We start from the raw sequence: 6,906 nt of genomic DNA on the forward strand, positions 1-6,906 counted from the left end.
TACAAACTTAAATCAGTGTCAACATCAAAACAACAGCCAGGTCAGACCGTATCAACAGATATGTCGCCGCCTCGGAACTTGAAGGAAGATCAACGACTGACCGATCGAATCACGGCGCTATCCAGATTCATATCCAAGTCATCCGACTGGAGCTTGTCATTCTTCAAAGTGCTTCGCCGAGCTACGAAATTCTAATGGGACGTCGAGTGCGATCGAGCATTGGAAGAGCTAAAGGAATATCTTAACTCCTTGCCTGTATTAGCCAAGCCAATTGTTGGTGAGACACTCTGGATCTATTTATCATCCAACAAGCATGCGGTCAGGTCGGCTCTAGTTAGGCAGAATGGCCAAGAGCAACAGCCTGTATACTTTTTAAGTCATATATTAAAGGATGCAGAATCTCGCTATACCAGTCTTGAAAAATTATCTTATGCTTTGATTTTCGCCGCTCGGAGGCTTCGTCTGTACTTCCTAGCACACACAATCATTGTGCTAACTAACAGCGCCTTGGGACGAGTCATTCTCAACCCCGAGACATCAGGTAGGCTAATCAAATGGACTACTGAGCTAAGCAAATTCGATATACAATATCAATCCTGAGCGGCAATCAAGGCTCAGGCCTTGGCAAATTTCGCCATAGAAGTTCAGAATGTCGAGCTGGAGGTAACATGAAAGATATATGTTAACGGCTTGTCCACTCGGTAAGGCAGCGGAATCGGCATATTCCTCATCTCACCACGGGAAGACCGGAATCAACTTTCTGTTCGACTAGACTACCGCGCTACTAATAATGAAGCTGAGTATGAGACATTGATAGCCGGCCTACAGGCAGCCCGACATGTGGGAGACGTTAAAGTCTTCATCCACTCGGACTCTCAGTTGGCCACTCAGCAGTTATCCGTGATGTTCGAGATAAGCAATGCCCGACTTAGGCTCTATGCGGAGGCCTTCAAGAAGCTGAAGACCAACTTTCAGGAGATCATTATACAAAAAAATCCCTCGATCGGAGAACTAGGCGGCAAATGAGTTAGCAAAATTGGCTAGCTCGTTGATGCCGATTGTCATAGGGCAACCGATCGAATAGGTCTCGCTCATGGTGCATATTGACCGAATGGAAGGAATAACCTTGCCCAATGACTGGAGAATGACCCTGCTAGAGTTCTTGCGGTTGGGAGTAGCACCTGCCGATCCGAAAGAAGATCGCTTGTTGAAGAAGAGGGTCGGACGATTCACCTTGATTGGGGACCAGCTCTATAAGAGAGCCTTCTCTAGGCCCCCAACTCAAGTGCGTTAGATCGGAAGATGTTGAATACATTCTGCGGGAGGTGCACCAAGGTTCCTGCGAAGGTCACTCGGGCGGTCGTGCGTTAGTTCGAAAGATACTCCTGACCGGATATTTTTGGATAGCCCTTCGAGAAGATGCCTCTCAGACGGTGGCCACCTGCTTGTCATGTTAGAAGTATCATAACCTTCCGCACCGACCGACCGAAGAAATGAAGGCGTCCATAACATCTTACCCATTCAACCAATGGGGCATGGATATCGTTGGGTCATTCCTCATGATGACCGGTCAGCGGAAATTTTTGCTCATCGCGGTGGACTACTTCTCGAAGTGGGTGGAAGCCGAGCCGTTTGCAAGAATAACGACGCAGATGGTCATTAAGTTTGTTTAGTAGAACATCATATGTATCGTATCAGACAATGGAAGATAGTTCGTCGGTCAGGGGCTCAGAGAGTGGTCCGACGGCTATGACATCCAATAGGCTTTCACATCGGTGGCCTACCCCTAGGGCAGCAGACAAGCCGAAGTCAGCAATCGGGAGATCCTCAGAATTTTATGCGATCGGCTTGACCACGTCAGAGGCAGCTGGGTCGACAAGCTTCCCAGTGTATTATGGGCCCTTCGCACAACCCCGAAGGAGGCAACCGGCATAACCCCCTTCCACTTGGTATACGGCAGCGAAGCAGTCATCCCCGTGGAGGTTGGAGTAGAATCCGATCAAATGCAGTACTACGATGAAGGAAACGCCGAACGGAGGCTCATGGAGCTCGAGTTAGTAGACGAAACGCGGGTGAAAGTAGCTGTTCGGCTCACGGCGTACCGACAATGGATGAAACATGACTACAACCGGAGGGTGATCCCAAGGTCCTTCTAGATCGGCAATCTCGTCTGGAAGAAAGTGAAGTTGGTCGGCGATGTCACCAAACTCGAAGCGCCATGGGCAGGACCTTTCAAGATCGTGTAGAAGCTCCATTCTGGCGCCTACTACCTGGAGGATGAAGAGGGAAGGTAGCTCGAGAGACCATGGAGAGTGAATCATCTCCAACTCTACAGAGTCGGATGAGAGGTGCGCGAGTAAATACATGTATTTTTGTATGTTTCCCGAACGTAGGGCAAAATATGAATAAAAAGCGAAGGCCTCTTGAGATGTGTCTCCCTCAACGATCGAGCGGCGACCTTAAACTCTAGTCGTCATCTACATCCGAGTTGCGACCTTAAACTCTAGTCATCATCAACGGTCGAGTGGAGACTTTAAACTCTAGTCATCATCAACGGTCAAGCGGCGACCTTAAACTCTAGTCTCTGTCAACGATCGAGTGGTGACCTTAAACTCTAGTCTTTGTCAATGGTCAAGCGACGACCTTAAACTCTAAACGTCATCAATGGTCGAGTGGCGACCTTAAACTCTAGACGTCATCAATGGTCGAGCGACGACCTTAAACCCTAGTCTACGTCAATAGTCGAGCAGTGACCTTAAACCCTGATCTACATCAACAGTCGAGCGGCCACCTTACACCCTGGTCTACATCAACGGTCGAGCGACGACCTTAAACCCTAGTCTACATCAACGGTCGAGTGCCGACCTTGAAACCTAGTCTTTGCCAACGGTCGAGCGGCGACCTTAAACCCTGGTCTACATCAACGATCGAATGGTGACCTTAAACCCTAGTCAACATCAATGGTCGAGCGGCGACCTTAAACTCAAGACCACATCAATAGTCGAGCGGCAACCTTAAACCTCAGTGTTTGCCTAATCTTCTTCAACGGTTGAGCAGCGACCTTAAACCCTTGGCTCAGTGAGAGGGCAAGCATCAATGAATAACCGATTGTGAACCCATGCTACTCAAAATCTCGAGGTCTTCAAAATACAGTGATCGTTCTGGACTATGCTTCAAAATACTCTCAGGGTCGATCAGAAGTTCGCGGAATCAAAATGAACTCTAAAGACAAAAAGGATCGATCGGCTGGATAGATTAATCATGGACGATCGGAGGAGTCACGAGACCACGAGTTGAAAAAAAAAACAAATACAAGGAGATCAAACTTGGCCGGATAGACAAACATTCATTAAAACTCTAAAAATTTTTACAGGAACTCTCAACTTCACTCGAGATAATCTAAGGCGTCATCAGGCAGCGACGCGGTAAGTTTGCCCCGGCTAATGATGTTACTGGTCAGAGCTACTGACAGATAGCCACCCACTCTGAGTTGGTCGATTGACTTGTCGATCACCAGGTTGAACAAGCGGAGTGCCCGGTCGGTAACTTTGTCATTGAAAGCATCCGAGCGGATGTAGTTCTTCTTCATAATCTTGAACCAGCCAGCCTTGGCATCTTGGTAAGTCTTCAAAGTCGCTCGGGAAACCTCTAGCTCATCCTTTGCGGTGGCTAGTGCATTATCTTTGGTGGAGAGTTGGCCGCAAAGGGCAGCTTCTTGTTAGAGTGTATACTAAAAGTCTAGCTTTTTGTATAAATATTTAAGAATCACATTGGTCAAATTATCTACATTTATTGCTAAGTGTAGTTGTTCAATTAATTTATATTGTAGATAACATGGTGTGTGGTGTCACACATAGAAGATCGTGTTATCGGTTCTTTGTAAATTATAAACAGTAGCTCACGACTAAGATGGAAAAGAACAAATCATTGGAATAGTCGTAGTGTAATTAGGTATTAGTTTATCTTGACTAATAAATTACACTAAGTACACTCCAAGTGTATTGAGTAGGATCATTTAAGGTAAGTTCTTTTTATACTTATTTAATAAAAGAACAAGACCTTAGTTATTATGGAAGTGTGTGCTCTTAATCCTAATATAATAACAAGCACATATATTTAGTATTTATTTCTTTGACTTATCAATGGGTGAGATTTAGCTCGATAAATCAATAAGCCCGATAAGTTGGGAAATGATATTACTTATAGTGTGTGTTGTTGATTATAGATGAAAACTGTGTCCTAGTAATCTAGGTTGAGAATGTCCCCAAGAGGAGCTCATAAGGATTGTCATGTTAAACCCTGCCGGTGGACTTAGTCCGACATGACGATGAGGTTGAGTGGTACTACTCTTGGACTAAGATATTAATTAAGTGAGTTGTCAGTAACTCATTTAATTAGTGGACATTTGACATCTTAAACACAGGGAGACTAACACACTCATAATAAGAAGGAGCCCAAAACATAATTTGGGATTGGTGCGGTAGTTCAATAATAATTCTTTAGTGGTATGAATTATTATTGATGAAATTAAGTTGAGTGTTCGGGGAGAACACGGGAAACATAATTTCATCGGGAGACCAAAACCAATTCTTCCTCTCAGTCTCTAACGTAGCCTCTTGTATATAGAGATTTATACCCACCCATACTCACCTTAAGGTGGCCGACCAAGCCTAGCTTAGAGCCCAAGCTAGGGCCGGCCAAACCAAGGTGTGAGGTGGTCGGCCCTAGCTTGAGTTCAAGCTTGGTGTGGCCGGCCATAATTAATTAAAAGGATTTTATTTTTAAAAATTTTTCTTATATGGATTCCATGGTTTTAAAAGAGAGTTTAAAATTTAAATATTACCTTTTATAGTTTTCTACAAAAGGATTAAGAAAAGATTTGATATCTTTCCTTATTTGTAGATTGATAGGAAGATTTTAATTTTGATAAAACTTTCCCTTTTTAACCATGTTCATGGTTTTAAAAGAGAGTTTAAAATTTAAATCTTTCCTTTTATAGCTTTCTACAAAGGATTAAGAAAAGATTTGATATCTTTCCTTATTTGTAGATTGATAGAAAGATTTTAATTTTGATAAAACTTTCCTTTTTGTAACCATGTTCATGATTTTAAAATAGAGTTTTAAAATTAAATATTTCTTTTTATAAGTTTCTACAAAAGATTAAGAAAAGATTTGATATCTTTCCTTATTTGTATATTGAAAGGAGATTTTAATTTTAAAAAAAACTTTTCTTTTTATAAATTATCCATATATTTAAAAGAAAGATTTTAATTTATAAAATTTCCTTTTATAACCCACCATGAAGGGAAAAATTATTAGAGAAATTTTTTTATAAATTTTCGGAAACAAATTAGGAAGTTTTAATTCTTGTGTGAATTAAACTTTCCTTGTTTAGAGCTTATAGGTGGTCGGCTATGTTAATAATGAAAATGAAATTGTTTTTTAATTAAATAAATTTTCTTTTTCATGGCAAAGGAATTAAAGAAGTTTTTTATTTAAATTTCCTTATTTGCCAATACCAAGGATTATTAAAGAGGGGGTAGAGGTGCCTTCAAGAAATAGGGACTCTATTCTATTTCTTCCTCTCTTTTCCTCCTTGGTGGTGGCCGGCCCTATTGCTTTTCCCTCTTCATTTTCTTTCTTCTTCAATGGTCGAACCTCATCATCTCTTGGAGCTTGAAGGTGGTCGGGTTCTAGCTTGGAGAAGAAGGAAAGAAAGGAAGCATCCCTTTGGAGCTTGGTGGTGGTGGCCGAACCTCATCTATTCTTGGAGTACTTGTGGTGACCGAACCTTGCAAGGAGAAGAAGGCTTTGGGTGGTTCTCATCTCGGTAGATCGTTGCCCACACAATGTCCGGGATAAAAAGAGGAATACGGTAGAAGATCAAGAGGTCGTTGCATACAAAGGAAGGTATAATATAACGACCCAACTCCTGGGTACTAGGCTGTGAGCCAGATCGCTACATTAACTACTGAAACTACTGTGCGGAAAACTGAGCAAATTTGAAATTTGCTAAACTAATTACTGTAAAGTCTTAACCTGACATTCTAAGAGTACCTGAGTGTTGTACACATGCTAGGAGAGACAATCTATGCCTCTTGGATGTCCTGCTAGCTGTAATCAGACATTTCAACCGATCCGTGAGTCGATTGAGGCGTCGGAACGATTCACAGATCGTTCCAGCTGACAGTGGCACTCCTGGATCGGTCGGTGGACCGATCCACAAGCTTACCTCGCCTGACGCAGCTGGATCGGTCTACGACCGATCCAGAACACCCTGATCGATCGGGAGACCGATCGGTGAGCCTCCGTCGCCTGCTGCGTTACATGGATCGGTCCACGATCGATCCAGAGTACCTGATCGGTCGAGACCGATCAGTATACTTCTATGCTTCGTTAGCCTCGGATCGGTCCGACCGATCCATAACCTTGCCAACTCTCGTTTGCACGGGTCGGTCGGTGACCGATCCAGAACCCGCAAATCTCCTCCGAGGCTCAGATCGAGGCGGATCGGTCGGTGGCCGATCCAGAGGATACAGATATCAGATTGGATCGGTCGGTGGACCGATCCACATGAAGCCTGATCGGTCTGGAGACCGATCAGTGTCTGATTTCACTCAAGGGTTCTGATTTCAGCACTTTGGCGTGCCAAAACATTACACAACAGTTCTAAAACAATGGAAATACATTCCAGCATGTAAGTACTAGTATTCTAAACATGATGACTAAACAAGATATAGTTTACTAAGCTGTAACAAGACTAATTCATAAAACTAGACATGTTAAGTACTAAAACTGAAATAAAAGCGTGTAGATCCCAAGGATCTTTATTCCAGACCCCTTGCACACACACATCACCGTAGCATCGCCCTCCAGCCTCCGCTAGTCCACTTTTCTTTTACCTGT

The sequence above is a fragment of the Zingiber officinale genome, chromosome 8A (genome assembly GCF_018446385.1).
Source record: "Zingiber officinale cultivar Zhangliang chromosome 8A, Zo_v1.1, whole genome shotgun sequence".
In the NCBI taxonomy this organism is placed as follows: domain Eukaryota; kingdom Viridiplantae; phylum Streptophyta; class Magnoliopsida; order Zingiberales; family Zingiberaceae; genus Zingiber; species Zingiber officinale.